We start from the raw sequence: 16,471 nt of genomic DNA, 5'->3' as shown, positions 1-16,471 counted from the left end.
CTTAGCGGCTGGCAGCCTTGCTTGGAAATACTTCAGCCAGTGTGTATTTCCTAGAAGTTGGGTGGGTCTGTCTGTCTGTTCAATTGTCTGCAGCCATTGTTTAATATCCAGCACTTTGCATTCATTTTTAATGTCTGAGACAGTTATGAGTTTCAATACAAAAACAGAATTACCTGGAAAAACTCAGGTCTGGCAGCATCGGAGAAGAAAAAAGTTGACATTTCGAGTCCTCATGACCCTTCTAGGAGTTTCAATGGTTGTGTGGATTATAGGAAATGTCAGTCTTCATTTCTGTCTCAGTTCAAATTGAAAAGTTTGTCAACCGAAAAAACATTTTCAAAAAAAGGGGGCATAGCCATGTAACACCATCCATTAGTATATATGGCTGGACCACATCAGACCCTACCCTCCTCTGGCAAGACTATACACTACAAGTCTACTAATCTTGTCTTGCTAATGCAAAATCAATTTCCTTTTTGCCACTACTAGTGGACTTTCTCCACCCTCCCCCCTCCCCTTTATTCTTTCATGGGCTGTGGCCATCACTGGCAAGGCCAGAAGCCTGTCACTGGCAAGGCCAACATTTGTTGAACTGAGTGCCATTGCATAGAGCAGTTAAGAGTCTGGGTCTGGTGTCACATGGAGGCCAGGCAAGGATGGGAGATTTCCTTCTCTTTAAAAAAGGACATTAGTGATAGTTGACATGGTCACCATTACTAAGACTAGGTTTCAATTCCAGTTTTTTTTTAAATTAATTTAACCGTCATGGTAAGATTTGAATCCATGTCTATAGAGCATTAGTCTGGGCTTCAGGATTACTAGCCAAGTGACATTGCCACTAAAGAACCATCTCCCCTAGATTTATTCCGTCCCACTGTTCCTTACAATCCAATAAAATTGAGACCAGCTCTTCAGCTACCCAAGGCCACATCCCTCCCTTCTCCACCAAGCCAAGCTTCTGCACTTCCCCACACCGCCTCTCTCCAATCTCCTTTCATGCTCTCTAATTGGATACCCTCACCCAATTTCTCCAGCCAGAGAATCTCCTGCAATAGTTCAAGACTCCACACAGTTTCTCTAATGGATTATCCCAGACACCACCACACCTTCCTCCTCCAGCCCTACAACCAAATAGCAGGACCAGAAGTCAGGATTCATCACCCATACGCATCCTGTATGGATATTATTCAAGTATTTAAATCATTTAAATCAAAGGCTTGTGAAATAGAAGACTACTGCGAATGATCATCTGCGACACAATTTTCACATGGCTAATTTTACCCCTGCAGTTTAAAAGGGAAGGATGCAACAAGCAAGTGTTCAAGCAGGAGAACCATCAAAATTCTCACTGGCAATTTTAACAGCTAAATAAAGCACTGAAGGATTATTTCTGTCTGCTGTTTCTACAGACATGCAATCCATTTAAGTGATTCCACAAAAAAAAAGCAAACACTAATTTCCAGAGTGACAAAACAAGAGGCAAGAGATTTAAATGACTAGTCATTCTCTGGACAACCATGAATACAATTAGGTGCAAATGGAAAGGTGGCTTGCGGTTTAATGGCCTAGTGTTGGAGCTCCTATACACTTAGCCCTGCGCTTCAGAGAATTGGACAACCTACAGCAGTGACCTAAAAACAAGTGTCTTTGCAAGATCCTCTAAATCCAGTGCCAAGGATGGCAGCCCAACAGCAGCATCCTCTCCCAAGTCAACATGCCTAGCTTCAAAAAGGGACCACTCAATGCCAACTCCACTTGACAGGACAAGTTGGCCGTATGCCCGACTCCAAACTTGGTTGCAGCAGGGAGACTCCCAAGAGCTCGGTGGAAGTGCTTTTAGAACGTACTCAAAGCCTGCCTCAAGATATCAAACATCCTTGGTGACTCACCAAAACGGAGGCGTCTTATTCAGGAAGGCATCAGAGAATTCCTGAATGTGTTGGAGAGCGCGCACAAGCCTCCAAAACTCATCTACACAATCCTTCAAGCCCATCAGCCCTGCACGCAGCAGAGCCTGCAGATCACACACACCAGACTCAGCCGTCTCAGAACTGACTGAACCAGAGCGGTAGTCATCAATGACCGAGGGATTTCCCAAAACCAAGGCGGAGTAGATAGAAAAGTAGATACTGCTTCTCACCATGATCAGTTCTTAAATCCCCAATTTAATCAAAGTGAGACACTAGACTCAAGACCAAAAAGCTCTACAAGATAGACACCCTCTCCCCAACCCTCAGCTCAAATTGTAGCGTGCCTATGACAGAGCTCTGGGTAACAGGATGGCGCTCAAACTGAAAAATAGAATTTTAATTGCTCACACATCTAGCTTCAGAAAAATGTACTTAAAACACAGTCTCTTAAATGGAGTCAACTGAAACTCAAGTAAAACTCTGGACATTGTATGGTACCAATATCCACAATTCCTACACATCCACCCACATTTGTCGCCAGGAGTCAGTCCTGGGTTAGTCACTTTTGCAGGCCCAGTCCAAACAGGCATCCATTCCTGTCACAACACATTTCTACAGCATCTTCAGCATGAAGATTGAACTGGACTCTGACCAAGATGTTATTTTGCAAAAAATCAGTAAACACTGTACCAACTAGTTGAACATAAAATCTATAAACAGTTTCTGAACAGCTCAAAATGGTGTTTCAATGGAGCAAAAGAACAACCCTCTGGGATCTGTAAAATGTTTGAATATCTAGAAATACTGCCCAATGCCTGGATTCTGCAGTTCTATTTTGAAACAGATACCAAAAGAACACCAGGCAACAATATCCCCAAAAATGAAAGCAGTTGAATTACACACAAGCAACTCTTAAAATGGATCCAAGGGACTCTCACTTCTACCACACAAGAATGAGATGAAAGGAAACAATAGCCTGACTAGTGGTGAACAATGAAAAGTTTGCCATAATGAAGGGCTGCAATGGCACTGCAAGTTCAGGGGAGCCCTCATGTTTAAATCCAGGTATGATGCACCCAAATGGACTCTTGAGCAGCCAGTGGGATTATTCTGTTGGAATTTGTCATGCAGAAACATGGGCTTAATTCCCCAGTATTTACACTCACATATTGATTTTTATTTTAGGGCTTCTCCCAGGAGGGAGGAGAGCCTGCTCAGGAGCATATCCTTTTAAAATCAGCAGGAGTGCGAAAACACTCCCACTCCTCTGGCACACCTGGCTCCTCCTGAGGCCACCACCCCACTAAACCAATTACCACCTGGCTCCTCTCCAGAACCAGCATTCCTAATCTAGGAACCCACATTTGGGAGGGAGGGAGGGGGAAAAAAACTGGCTGTCCCACAAAAATGCCAAAATTTCTGGTTATGTAAAGGACAGAATTAATTGCCCTTAAACATTCCATAACCTAGCACAGAGGTTCCAAGAGTTGTAAAGAAGTTGTGTCAAAGTCACAGCAAACAGTTCCTATCTCATCACAATCTACGTTCTACAAACATGTTAGCAGCTCAGTTCTCTCCCCCAATTTTAGTCAGGCACTGATTTGTCTCCGTGATTGTTAGCTTGAGAAAGAGGCAAAACTATGGATGACTCCATCACCACAATGTATTGTGTAGCAGTATGACGAAACCCTGGCAGCATGTCATTTTAGAGATACTTATCTCAGCGCTGATGGTCAAGGGAGATCACAATGAGAACAGAATGACCGTGTATTCCTGCTTTCAGGCTAGTTCACAGAAGCAGGCAACCAAAAAAAAAGGTCAGCTTTGGTACACTAATGCAAAAGAACTTGGAGGATCACAAACGAGCTCCCACGTTGGATACTATGTCCAATAATCCAATAGAGTTCTATGAATCTAGAAATGAGTAAAAGTTAGAAATCAATTCTGACTTTGACCAACTTTGACTCTAAAATTTGGAAAAAAGGTCATGAACCCATAATTCATTCCCACCCTCAAAAAAAGAGAACTGGCCTTTGTCAATAATTAAACATCTGACCTTAAAACCGAAATATATCCTCTTTTCAACTACAGTAGTCCCAAGAAAAACAGTAGTTTTAGTTCCACAGTTGCAACAGTTCCCGAAACTACCATATAATCTGCTGCTAAAGTGTGGCTTTGTTGCAACTGGTACATTCTGGATGAACTGGTTCCAGGCAAACTAGCACAATCTGCATGCCATGGCGGAATATTCCAAGTTTCAGAACAACCCACAATTGGACAGCCGGGCTGAAGGCAGGCGTCATTTCCACTGTTCTTCCACTCAGGTAACAGTGGGATGACCTGGGTGTACTCAAAACTTGCAGTTCCAGATTCCTCGAGATGCGCAATTAAAATTTTCAATTCAAACAAAGTAAATTGGAGGTGAAGGTCATGTCCCTATGTGTACACCTCTGTGCATATTTTGATCTGCATGATAAAAATCAGATTTCAAAAGGGAAATTATATTCCTTTAATAAACCCACGCCCAGTCCCAAAAAGAGTGAAACCTGGTCTGTTCTATTTAATTGCTTCCAAGTGGAGGACTCGAGTTTACAAAATCAGATGATATAAGCCCCTTGGCTAAGGAGGAAAAGTCAGCCAATATTTGCACATATGAAATATGTGCACATCATATGAGATCAAGCACCGTCAGTTATGGTGCTATCCATGCGCAACAGTTGATCATTCACTGGCCATGTTTCTGTTGATAACTCGAAAGAGTTTCTGCATGGAACAAAAAAAAAAGTTACCTCAGAAAAAAGTATTGCATGAACAATGAACGCCACTATATTAAGCATGAGTTAATGCCCTCAGGAGAGAAAATGAAGTATCTTGATGGGTGTGTCACATATCTACCATTGTGAAAAAGCCAATGATCAATAAATAACTGCTTGTTTTGCCAACAAGGGCCTCTACGTTATTATATCTTGACCTCAAGAATTGAGCCATATTGTCCTCAGGTATGTGGAAACATCACAGCAACATAACCCTGATTCATCCAGGAGCAAAGGCTTGTACAAAAGTACTGAGTAGCCTATCATTACATCTTTGCCCCCTCCAAGCGCCCTGGGTTGTCTGAAGGTTGCCAATTACGGTTCGCAAAGCTGCTTATAGGTCTCCACACTTCTATGCCTAGCAGTCTTTCCATATTATTACCATATCACCACAATGGGCAAGGAGCTGTGGCAAGACTCAAGAACTACTTTAGTCATTGTAGGGGACTGAACCCATGCTGCCAAAACCATTAACCACCACACTCAACCATCTGAGCTAACCAGCTCTACCATCTTAAAATAGGATTGGAGAATTTAACCAAGTTCAGTCACACGTAGAAGATGATAACTATAGTAGCATCAGCATCAAGAATAACTCAGCCATACAACCTTGAACAGCAGCATCAGGATAAGCATCGAGGTCACGTAGTTTGTAACTCTTGAAATATTTCCAGTACAAAGCATTGAACATTCCAGGTAGTCGAGTTTGTAAGTGACCAATCCACCCTATTTTGTTTTTCCATTCAGGAACCCAAGCTAATCCAAGTGCAGTCAGTGATAAACTGCATGCACACTCGTAGTGATAGTTGAATCCATTAAATTAGGCAGCAATTTGTACTAAGAAGGCCACTGGGAGTTGGAGAAAAGCAGGAGGTATCTGTTTCTAGGTTTGGGTAGATGGTAGAGGAATTGAGGTGCACAAAGTGACATGGATTGCAAGGAAAGTATGAGGGAGATGGTCAGAAATGGCCTAATTTACAGATATCCTTGAAGACAAGATAGGATGAAAGGGCAATAATTAAAAAAAGGACAAAAGGAACTTAACGCACAGCACCAGATTTTAATCAGATTCCAATGAGGGTGAAAGAGCAGTCAACAAGCATTTGAAAAGGACATTGGCAAGCCCAGATTCACTATGGGAAAACACATCCTACCAAACCAGGGCATTAAACCATATCACCATAGCCATGGCCCTTTTGAAATGCAACAGCCAGCCAATTCTCTGGACAGCGAGGCCACAATTTAAGATAGTTAACCAGATTTGTGAAATTTGTTGGCTAGCATGCTGGGAGAACTGTAGCATGGGGTCTAAGCCATATCCATTTAATGTCTTATTTGACAGAAATCAGAACATTCTCTTCTGCATGGATGCATCAGCCTTGACCATGTTCTAAAGACCCAGGTAGAAGCTTGAACCCAACCCTTTGACTGAGGCAAGAGTGCAGCCAAATTACATTCCAGCAGTTCAATTCTTCAACTAACAGTTTTGGTTCACAAGACTCTATGGGTGGGTGCTTTAGGTGGTGATAACTTTGAAACAAATTGAACCTTGGTTGTCTTCTAACAATGAGCTCACTACTCAAAGGGAAGATGACAAAAAAAAAATTATAAAAATCCAAGGCGGCCTGAAGTGATTTAGATGCACATGCACACACTCGAGACAGTGGCAACAGCTGAAGTTAGTGGCTTTGGTCTTTTCAAATTTAGCTGCAGATAATAACTCACCCAGAAATGGTTTGTCAGACCTGCAATCTGGGAACACAGAAGGAAATTCTATAAGGTTGTAAGAAGCGGTGGAGAAGAAGGAGAGCAGGGTGTAGCCAGCACAGATGTGAAATCTGTCCACAGTATTTGAATGATATCACCAAGGTGCAGCATGTAGATAAGAGGAAGAGGGAGAAGTCAAAAGGAGACTGTAGGCAGAGCGTAACTTCTCCTGTAATAGGCTAGGTAAGTGCAACTAAACAAAGGTCTTTTTCACTGTTGATCAATGAATAAAAGGAGTCACAAGATGTTATCACTGGTGACAAATGGGCCATTTCAGTAGGTCTGGAAACAGGAGTGCAGAGAGTCAAGCATGGAATTGTGGAAAAGATGGACAGGGATTGGAGAGGCAACATGTTCAAGGGGGGAAAAAAAGGGTAGAGATTGGGTAAGGTTTTTGTAGTAAATTATAGCTTGGATAAACATAGGACTGTGGCTTTAAAAATAATCCAGTGTTGTAAGATCACATGATCTGTGTAAACCAATGTGTTAGCAGTGCAGGGAACCTCTTCAAAAAAAAAAGTGTTCTTTTGTTTATGGAATCTGATGCATACATGTAGTTGTTGCTGCTGTCTTGTAAATAAAGTTAAATATGTCAACTAAGAAAAGTTGTCTGAAGACTAACTCAAACAAACTGGCGACGAGGATAAGATTCAGTGCTGTACCTTGCCCAGCGATTGTGAGTATCCAAGTTCATTAAAAATATAAAAAGATGTATTCATCTGAAACTCCACAGTTTGGCAGAATCAACCCCTTTGAGCCAGCCACAGACTGATGGTTCTCACGTAGAACATCTAGAGTTCTTTCAAGCAAACAAAATCATGGAGGGAGGAAAAGAAGAGAGCGATTCTCCTGAGTATTTGTGGGAGTAAGGCCTATAGTTTAATTCAAATCTGTGGCACAGGGGTCTGTCAAGCTTTGAAGACTTTCAGTGAATTAATAAACCTCGTTAAAAGGGACATTTCCAACCCAAGCACTCTGTCACAACGCAAGAGGTTCAGATTCAATTCATGGAATAGATAAGAGTGTCTGGGGAGACAATTGCTATCTATGTGGCAAAATTAGAACTACTAATGGAATATTGTGATTTCGGCGGAACTCTGAATGACATGCTCAGAAATACTTTATGTGGCATGCAGGAAAACACTATTCAGCGAAGATTGCTAGCTGAAGTGAATCTTGATTTTAAGAAAGCATTAGAAATAGCACTGCCAAAAAAGTGCTGTAAGGGATTCAAAAGCAATTCAAGGGGCACAAAATGGCACTGTTCTCCTAGTTGGGTGGAATAGTCAGCCAAAAGTGTTGCAAAAAGCTGAGACTCCAAGCGGGGAACAGCTCCCGCTAACCGAAAAAGAGGGGAAACAGCTTAGCAATTAAATTGAAAAATAACTTCTCATCGATGTCTTCTAGCGATTGGCAATTTTAAAAATTAGTATGTTATTTTTGTCACAGAAGTGGACACAAATGAGTGCAAAGCAAAATTTAAACAGGCCTCCAAACAACAATCGAGGTCCAATGAAGTATTTAGTGTAGAAGAGCCAGAAACAACCAACTCTGACATTTATTCATTATTCAGCATGAAAGTTGGGAAGACAGCCAATATTTATTACAGTGCAAGTGAATGGTAAACCCTTAAAATGTAAGTAGACATGGGTGCTTCTACCACTGTAATAGGAGAACACACTGATATTTAAATAAAGGTGACAATTAAATTTGGAACAAAACACCTGCCAAGTTGAAATGTACAGAGGCAAAGAAATCTAAGTACAATGGTATCACCAGAACAACTGATTATAGGCACCAAAAATTGGCACAGCTATCAGTGATGGTGGTAGAAGGTGAAGAGTTTCAAGGACGTGATTGGTTGGAGATTAAACTAAACTGGTTTGAAATCTTCCAGTTGCAAGCAGGTGGACTACCAGAGCTGCTAAAAAAAGTCTTCAAGGATGAATTGGGAAAAGTCCAAGGCCTACAGGCCAAGATTTACATGCTTTCAAGAAGCAAGGGGTTGCTTCTGGGTCCAAGACTGGTACCATACACCCCAAAAGGGAAGGTTGATGCTGAGCTGAGCCAGCTAGAGAGGCTGGGTGTCATAAAAGCAGTTCCGTTCTCAGTGGGCAGCACCCATTGTTCCTGTCCTTAAACCAGACTAGACCGTCCAGATTTGTGGCGACTATAAACAAACAGAGCAGCCAAACTGGACACGTACCCTATTCCCAAGATCGAAGACCTCTGTCCCACCTGCTAGTTTGGCATAAACGTATACAAAGCTTGACATGAGTCACGCATATCAGCAACTAGAGCTGGATGGCACCTCAGGAATTCGTAACCATAAATAGCACAAAGGGCTATATCAATATACATGCATGCCCTTCGGTGCTTCCTCAACCTGTGCCATTTTTCAGAGGACAACGGAGCTTACCACAGGGACTACCTCAGGTTGTGGTCTACCTGGACAACATACTGATAACTGGATTCACAGAAAAAAGAACACTTGGCTAACCCAGAGAAAGTCCAGAAGTGATTTTTAGAAGGAGTGCACCCGAAGTGGGGGGGGGGGGGGGGGGGGGGGGAATGTACTTTTCAGGCAAATGAAGTCATTTATTTGGGCCACCAGGTAGATGCCCAAGGGTTATACCTGGTTGAAGAGAAGGTTAAAGCAATAAGAGGCACCTGCACCCAAGAACACGTCTGAACTTAAATCGTTTTTAGGGATGATAAATTATGGGCAATTTCTACCAAATTTATCCACAGTTCTAACCCTCTACATTCACTGCTAAGAAAAAAAAAGTGTTGGTTTTGGGAGGCACCTCAACAGGATGCCTTTATGAAATTAAAAACTTTACACTCTTCAAACTTGTTAGCACATTATGACCAGATGAAGGAATTGGTGCTAACCCGCAGTGCGCCCCTCGATGGAGTGGAAGCAGTACTAATCTCTCAAAATGGAAGATGGCAGAGTGGCTGATAGCCTATGTATCCAGGACACATACCACAGCTGAAAAAGGATATTCTCAGATCGCAAAAGGAAGGTCTGTGATTATTTTTGGTGTAAAAATAATTCCACTAATGTGTGCACAGGCAACATTTCACAATAGTAGTATCAGACCACAAACCACTTTTTGGACTGTTTAGTGAAGAAAAGGCTATACCCCCCATAGCCTCCTCAAGAATACAAGGATGGGCCCAAATTTTGGCAGCATATGAATATAGCTTTGTATGCAGGCCAGGGATTCATGTAGCAAGTGCCAATGCCCTAAGTCGCCTTCCTTTGCAAGGGAATGATGACCATGTCCCAATCCCAAAGAGATCGTATTAGTGATGAATTTTCTAGATTCCTCACCAGTCTGTGCCAGGAGGATAAGAAACTGGACAAATCATGATACAGTCCTGTCAAGTGAGAGACGAAGTATTACATGGTTGGTCCCAAGAACCAGTCTCTGATGAATTGAAGCCGTTTTTCAAATGGAGACACGAGATGAGCAGTCAAGGTGGTATTTTATTATGGGGTGCATGGGTAGTAGTTCCTGTACAAGGAAGGGAACCACTTTTAGTAGAGCTACACCGTGCCCATTCAGGGATCTCCCGAATGAAGATGATAGCGGAGTTCTCTTTGGTGGCCGGGGATGGATTGAAAATGTGGTAAAACACTGCATGCAATGTCAACAGCTGCAAACGTGGCAGCATGATTTCACCAATGGGAGTGGCTTGGTAGGCCCTGGTTACTTTTGCACATTGACTCAGTCCTTTCTTTGGAGCCACGTTTCTACTGATTATAGATGCACATTCCAAGTGTTTAGACGTTTTGGAGTAAAGTCACCAATGTCAGAGGCTACCAAGGGAAAACTATGCCAGAGCTTCGCCATCCACAGATTACCTGTGGCAATCGTCTCAGGTGTCAACCACGTGAAGACTGCTCCGTACCATCAGTCATCAAATGGACTGGCGGAAAGGGCAGTACAAACTTAAGGTGGGAATGAAAAAAAAAGTTAACAGGCGATTCATTGGAGACCAAACTTGCTCATTTACTATTTCACTACAGAACAACCAACCCCCTCAGAATTACTGATGAGGCACTGTCTTTGGACAAGACTAAGCCTAATACTTCCCAATTTGGAGGGAAAGGTGGGGAAAAGTCAAGGGAACAAAAAGGCGACTCATGATTTGCATAGTCATGAGTGACAATTTACTGTTGGAGAAGCAGTAAATGTAAAGAATTTTGAATTTCAGTGGAGGACTGAAGTGGTTACCTGGTAAAGTGAGTTCTGAGGCCAGACCATTGTCATACCACATGGAAGTGGAGGCCCAGATCACCTGTAAAAATATAGATCATTTGAGAAAAGAGACACCCTGACAAAATAATATTCCATATGTAACCATCACTGAACCAGTGGTTTCTGTTGCTCAACCAAGGACAGACATTCCTGATATCTCTGTCAGAGTGGAAGACACTAAATTGCGTATGCCTAATGAGGTACCTGATGTTAATGTGGTTCCTACAAAAGAATCTAAAGTCATGAATCTGCAACATTCCACATGGATCAGGAAACCACCTGAAAAGACTGAACTTGTAATTTCATGACCTGTGTAAATATTGTAATGTCATGAGATAAATATCCTTATAAATACAAAAGCGTACAGAAAAAAAAAGGGGAGGAATGCAGTTTGGATAAATGTAGGATTATTCTTAAAGCTACAGTCCTACACATGATCTGTGTAAACCAATGTGTTAACAGCACAGGGAACCTCTACAAGAGAGAGTTCTTCTTTAGTTAGAGTTTGATGCACATGTGTAGCTGCTGCCACCGTCTTGTAAATAAAGTTAAAATGTTCCCACTAAGAAAAGTTGTTTGGAGGTCAATAACAATTTTCAAATAAAGGAGGGAAGGGTTGGTGGTTTTGCAAGAGGGACAATGCAAGTGGTTCCTCTCCACTGGTAATGTTAGATAGAAGGAAACCAATTAGGAGGAAGGAGAAGGAAAGGGTGGATAAGATGAGCTTGTTTGGGGGGGGGGGGGGGGGGGGGAATGCATGATGGTGAGAGAAATTGGACAAGTGTGGGTGCAGGGCTAAAACAGCAGGAAAGAAAGAAAGAAAGAAAGGGATAGTTGGCAGTGGAGAAAAACAGCTACTCATTGCTCTTTGCTTCCCAGGATGATCTTGGGAGTTTTGGCAGATTGGAGGAGAAATTAGTGAACCAGCCAGAAATGGCAACAGGAGCAAGAGCAGGTTGCAATGGGGTCAAGGAGAGAGGGGAGTGATTGAAAAGACTAACAATTGAATACAAAAATGGTGAATGGTGTTAATGGTTTGAAAGGGCAGTTTAAAAGACTCAAATCCTTGTCCTTCCCCCACACCACCACTCCCTCCACTCCACCACCCCCCCCCACCCCCCAACCACAAACTCCAAAAAGGATTATTGAAGGCAGTGGGGTTCGGAAGAGGGGTGAGAGTGGTGATGGATACATGGAAGGCAGAGATGTTCTTGTCTGTGATCAAGATGATTTGTGCGGTGGCCAAGTAAAATGGCAAGTATAACCTGGTGGGGAGGCTTTGGTAAGGGGCAGGGTGTTGCTAGCCATAAGCCAAGTTCTAGTCAAAGCCATGGTGTCAATGCTATTATCCAAATTAACCACCCAATTAGTGGTGCCAAGCATAACCAGGAACTGCCTAGTGTGTGAGCAAAGTTGACAAGGCCTGCCTCTGCCTCACAGAAGACAGCAGGCATTGCCTCAAGAAGGGCCAAAGTGGCTAGATGGAAAAGATAATGCCCACGATCCAGTGCCAGACTGTTCAGGTTCCCAATTTGGCTGGGGGAGAAAAGATGACAAGACAAAAGAAATCACATTCTCACCTGCTCTGGCCTGTTAAAATGCTCAAAGAGCTTAATGGGCTGTAATTGGAGGCAAATCAGGTTTGCCATTCACCCAAATGCCCTCCCTTTGAAAAAAATCAGAGAGAGAGAGTGTGTCTGGCAAGTGCTGAGATCCAGAGACACACCCCACAGGAGTGCAATTTTTAAACCTGTTCTGGCCAGCAATTTAAAATCCAGCCTCATGTTCATTACACTAAACAGGGGCAAATACATTAAAATACTGAAATTTACACCATCATGGTTAACATTCTTCAGAGAATTTAGAAAACTGTTCAATTTTTTTTAAGAAAAGGGGCCACTGCCCAATCATGTGACAGCAAAATTTCACCAAGTTTTCCAAAGAGAGAGATAGCATTGAAAGAATCAGAATGGTTACAGTACAAGAGACCATTCAGCCCTGTGTTCACACTAGGTTTCTGCAAGAGTACTTTGCCTATTCCCACTCCCAACCCTTCCCCTGTAGCCCTTCGAATTCTCCCTCAGGAGGCAGATCAAATACCTTTTTGAAAGCGACAACTGAATCTGCCCCCACACTTTCATGGAGGTCTTGCGGTGCAGTGGGTAGCACCCCTCTGAGCCAGAAGCTCCAGGTTCCAGTCCAGCCCCAGGACTTGGTCAAGGCAGGAGTGTTCATAACACAGCCAAAAAAGGCTGAGTATCAGCCTGCAGATCTTTCAAACACAGCAAGAGTGGGAGATTTTCCTGGTCAGCCAAAACGATGGAAATAAAGTTGGGAGCCTCTACGGTCACTATCCATAGCGCCAGACTACAACACGAATGTGAAAAATGCCATGTTGCCACAGCAACTCTGGCTAAGAGGCTGGTGGTGGTGTGTTAGAGTCAATGCATTGCAAATCCTAACCACGCACTGCATAAGTTTCTCTTGCCTGTTTTTTTTTAAGTCACCTTAAATTGGCACCCTTTGGTTCTCCACTTAGAACCATAGAAATTGATGGCACAGAAAGAGGCTATTCAGCCCATCAGGTCTGTGCCAGCTGGAAAAAAACTAGCAGCCCATTCTAAATCCCACTTTCCAGCACTCAGTCTGTAGCCTTGCAGGTTACAACACTTCAGGTGCAGATCCAGGTACCTTTGAGGAATTGAAGGTTTCTGCCTCAACCACCAAACCAGGCAGCAAATTCTAGACACCTACCACCCTTTGGGTGAAAACATTTTTTTCCTAATAGCCCATTGAACCCTTCTACCAATCATCTTAAATCTGTGCCCCCTGGTAATTCACCTCTCCACTGGAGAAAACAAGTCTTCCCCATCTACTTTTATCTAGGTCCCTCAAGTCACCCCTCAACCTCCTCTGCTCTAGGTAGGTTAGGGTTGCTTTCCTCAAAGCTGCAATTTTCCAACCCTGCAACATTCTTGTTAATCTCCTTTGTACTCTCTCCAGAGAAATTATGTCCTTCCTGTGTAATGTGAAGAGAACTGCATGCAAAACTCTAGCTGTGGCCTAACCACACATTTTACAGTTCCAACATTATGTCCCTGCTTTTGCATCCTATACCTTTGTCCAATAAAAAAAGCACTGTATATGCTTTACCACCTTATCTACCTGTCCTGCCACCTTCAGGAGCCTGTGGACATGCACTCCAAGGTGTACTACTTCTATCCCTCTCAATATCCTCCAGTTTGAGTATTCCCTTGCTTTGTTTGCCTTACCAAAATGCAAAACCTAAATTTCTCCAGATTGAATTCCATATGCCACTTTTCTGCCCACAACCAAAGCATTGATGTCATTTGAGTCAACAGCTATCCTCTTCACCATCAACTACATGGCCAATGTGTGTCATCTGCAAGTTACCCCAATCACACCTCCCACATTTAAGCCCAAAATCATTAATATACACAACAAACTGCAAGGGACCCAACACCAAACTGTGAAACGCCACTGGAAACCGCTTTCCATTCACCAAAACATTCAATCATTACTGTTTCCTGCCACTGGGCAGATTTTGGATCCAACTTGCCACATTCCCCTGTATCCCATGGGCCTTTACTTTTGATCAGTCTGCCATGTGAGACCTTGTCAAATGCCTTACTAAAATCCATGTAGGCCACAGTCACTGCACCCCCCTCAATCCTTCTTGTTACTAACAGAATTGAATTTGAGGAAGACAGACACTGCTTTCCCTCAAGGCCACGCTGACTAATCCATGCTTAAGTGACAGTTTAATGCTGTCTCAGAATTAACTAAATTTGCCCACCACTGAAGGCAGACGGACCGGCCTATAATTATTTGGCCTATCCCTTGCACCCTTTTTAAAAACAATGGTACAACATTCAGGCCTCCAATCCTCTGGTACCTCATCTGTATCTAGTGAGGATTGGAAAATAATCCTCAGGGCATCCACTATTTCCTCCCTAGCTTCCTTTAACAGCCTGGGATAGAATCCATCCGGCCAGTACTTCCCTCACTATGCTTACTGTATCTAATATTTCACACTCTAACTAGAAAGTCTACATCATCCTTCTTTTTGTACCAGTCACCTTGCACATCCGTGATAAGGTAAGAGTAGGACCTAAGTTATCTCCTTGCTCTTAATGTACCGAAAACATCTTTGGGTTTTCCTTGATTTTACCTGCCAATGTTTTTTCATATCCTCTTGGCTTTAATTTTTTAACCTAACCCCTGTATTTTCTATTCTCCTCTAGGCTAACAATTTTTGTGACTTGACTGTCACAAGCTTTATCTTACTAGAAGTGTACAGAGATAGCCAGGGGGCTCTAGATTTAGCAGTACCACCCTTTTTCTTTGTGGGGACATGTCTACACTGTGCCTGTAGAATCTTGCTTTTGAATGCCTTCCACTGATCTGTCATCGATTTCCCTTCAAGTAGCTATAGCCAATCCACTTCACCAGATCACCCCTCAGCTTCCTAAAATTCACTTTCACCAATTTAGAACTTGTACTCCTGCTGTCTCTTTATCCTTTGCCATAATGATACTAAAGCTAACCATATTATAGTCACCATCTCCAAATTGGTCACCCACTGCTATTTCATCCACTTGCCCAGCTTCATGTCTTAAGAAATCTAGAATTGTGTTCCCTCATCAGGCTTGTTACATGCTGGCTAAAAAAATTCTTAAATGCAGTTAAAGAATTTTATGCCCTTTACACTGTTCAACTACTCCAATACCAATTGAGATATTAAGTACCCAACTATTACTGCCCTATTGCTTTTGCACTCTATTCCCCCTCACTATTTGGGGGAATATCATACATTCCTATTAGTGTGGCTACCCCTCTCTTCACTCCTGAGCTGAAACCATATGGCCTCATTTGATGATTTAGTACATCCTTCAACTGTAGTTGATTTTTTAAACCAATAATACCAAACCCCCCCCTTTAACCCTGTCTTGCCTGAACACCCTATATCCAGGATGTTCAACTGCCAATTTTGCCCCTCTTTTAAGCTGTTTGCATTACAGCAATGGTATCATGCTGCCATGTGTCCTCAGCTCCGTTATACTCCTTGCATCTAAATACGTACCTTTTAAAAACTGCCAAATTCCTGTACTGTACACTTTTTAAACCTTTATTTCTTCCGTCTTGCAGAGTCACTCACTAATTTTCCGTCTCCCACTCCAGATTTGTCCAATCTGAATATGCCCTCAGGTTCCCATCCCCCTGCCAATCTAATGTAAACCCTCCCCAACACCACTAGCAAATCTCCCTGCAAGGAGATTTGTGCCAGTCCTGTTCAGGCGTAGGCTGCTCAGCTTGTACAGATCCCACCTTCCCCAGTACCGGTCCAATGCCCAAAATCTGAAGCCCTCCCCTCCTGCATGATCTCTCCAGCCACGCATCATGTAGTGTATTCTCCTATTTCTACGCTCACTAGCACATGGCCTTGGGTGCAATCCGGAGATTATTCCCTTTGGAGGTCCTGCTTACCAATATCTTTTCTAACTCCCCAAACTCAGCCTACTGATTTTCTATCTATATTCTTGGTACCAATGTGGACCACAACCTCTGGCTGTGCACCCCACCCTCCAGAAATGCCCTGTAGCCACTTTGATATCCATGACCTTTGCACTAGAGAGGCAACAGGCCACCCTGGAATCACATCGGTGACCACAGAAGCACCCGTCTATTC

The 16,471-nt window shown here is 42.9% G+C and overlaps 1 protein-coding gene across 3 annotated transcripts in view; it reads right to left on the bottom strand.

Moving 5' to 3' along the window:
- The window catches only part of LOC144692260 (very long chain fatty acid elongase 1-like), a 75,431-nt gene that overhangs the window by 37,417 nt on the left and 21,543 nt on the right, over positions 1 to 16,471 (bottom strand). The window contains exon 1 of one of the 3 annotated variants that reach the window (XM_078560862.1): positions 12,342 to 12,363. The exons of the other annotated variants lie outside the window; for them this stretch is intronic. The gene's annotated coding sequence lies outside the window, so the exon portion shown is untranslated. Of the gene's footprint in view, positions 1 to 12,341; positions 12,364 to 16,471 lie in introns of those variants that run through there. 3 annotated transcript variants of the gene reach the window in all.

Source organism: Cetorhinus maximus, chromosome 17 (genome assembly GCF_964194155.1).
Source record: "Cetorhinus maximus chromosome 17, sCetMax3.hap1.1, whole genome shotgun sequence".
Lineage (NCBI taxonomy): Eukaryota > Metazoa > Chordata > Chondrichthyes > Lamniformes > Cetorhinidae > Cetorhinus > Cetorhinus maximus.
The sequence above is the reverse complement of the archived record's forward strand: the minus strand, read 5'-3'. Positions and strand labels throughout refer to the sequence as shown.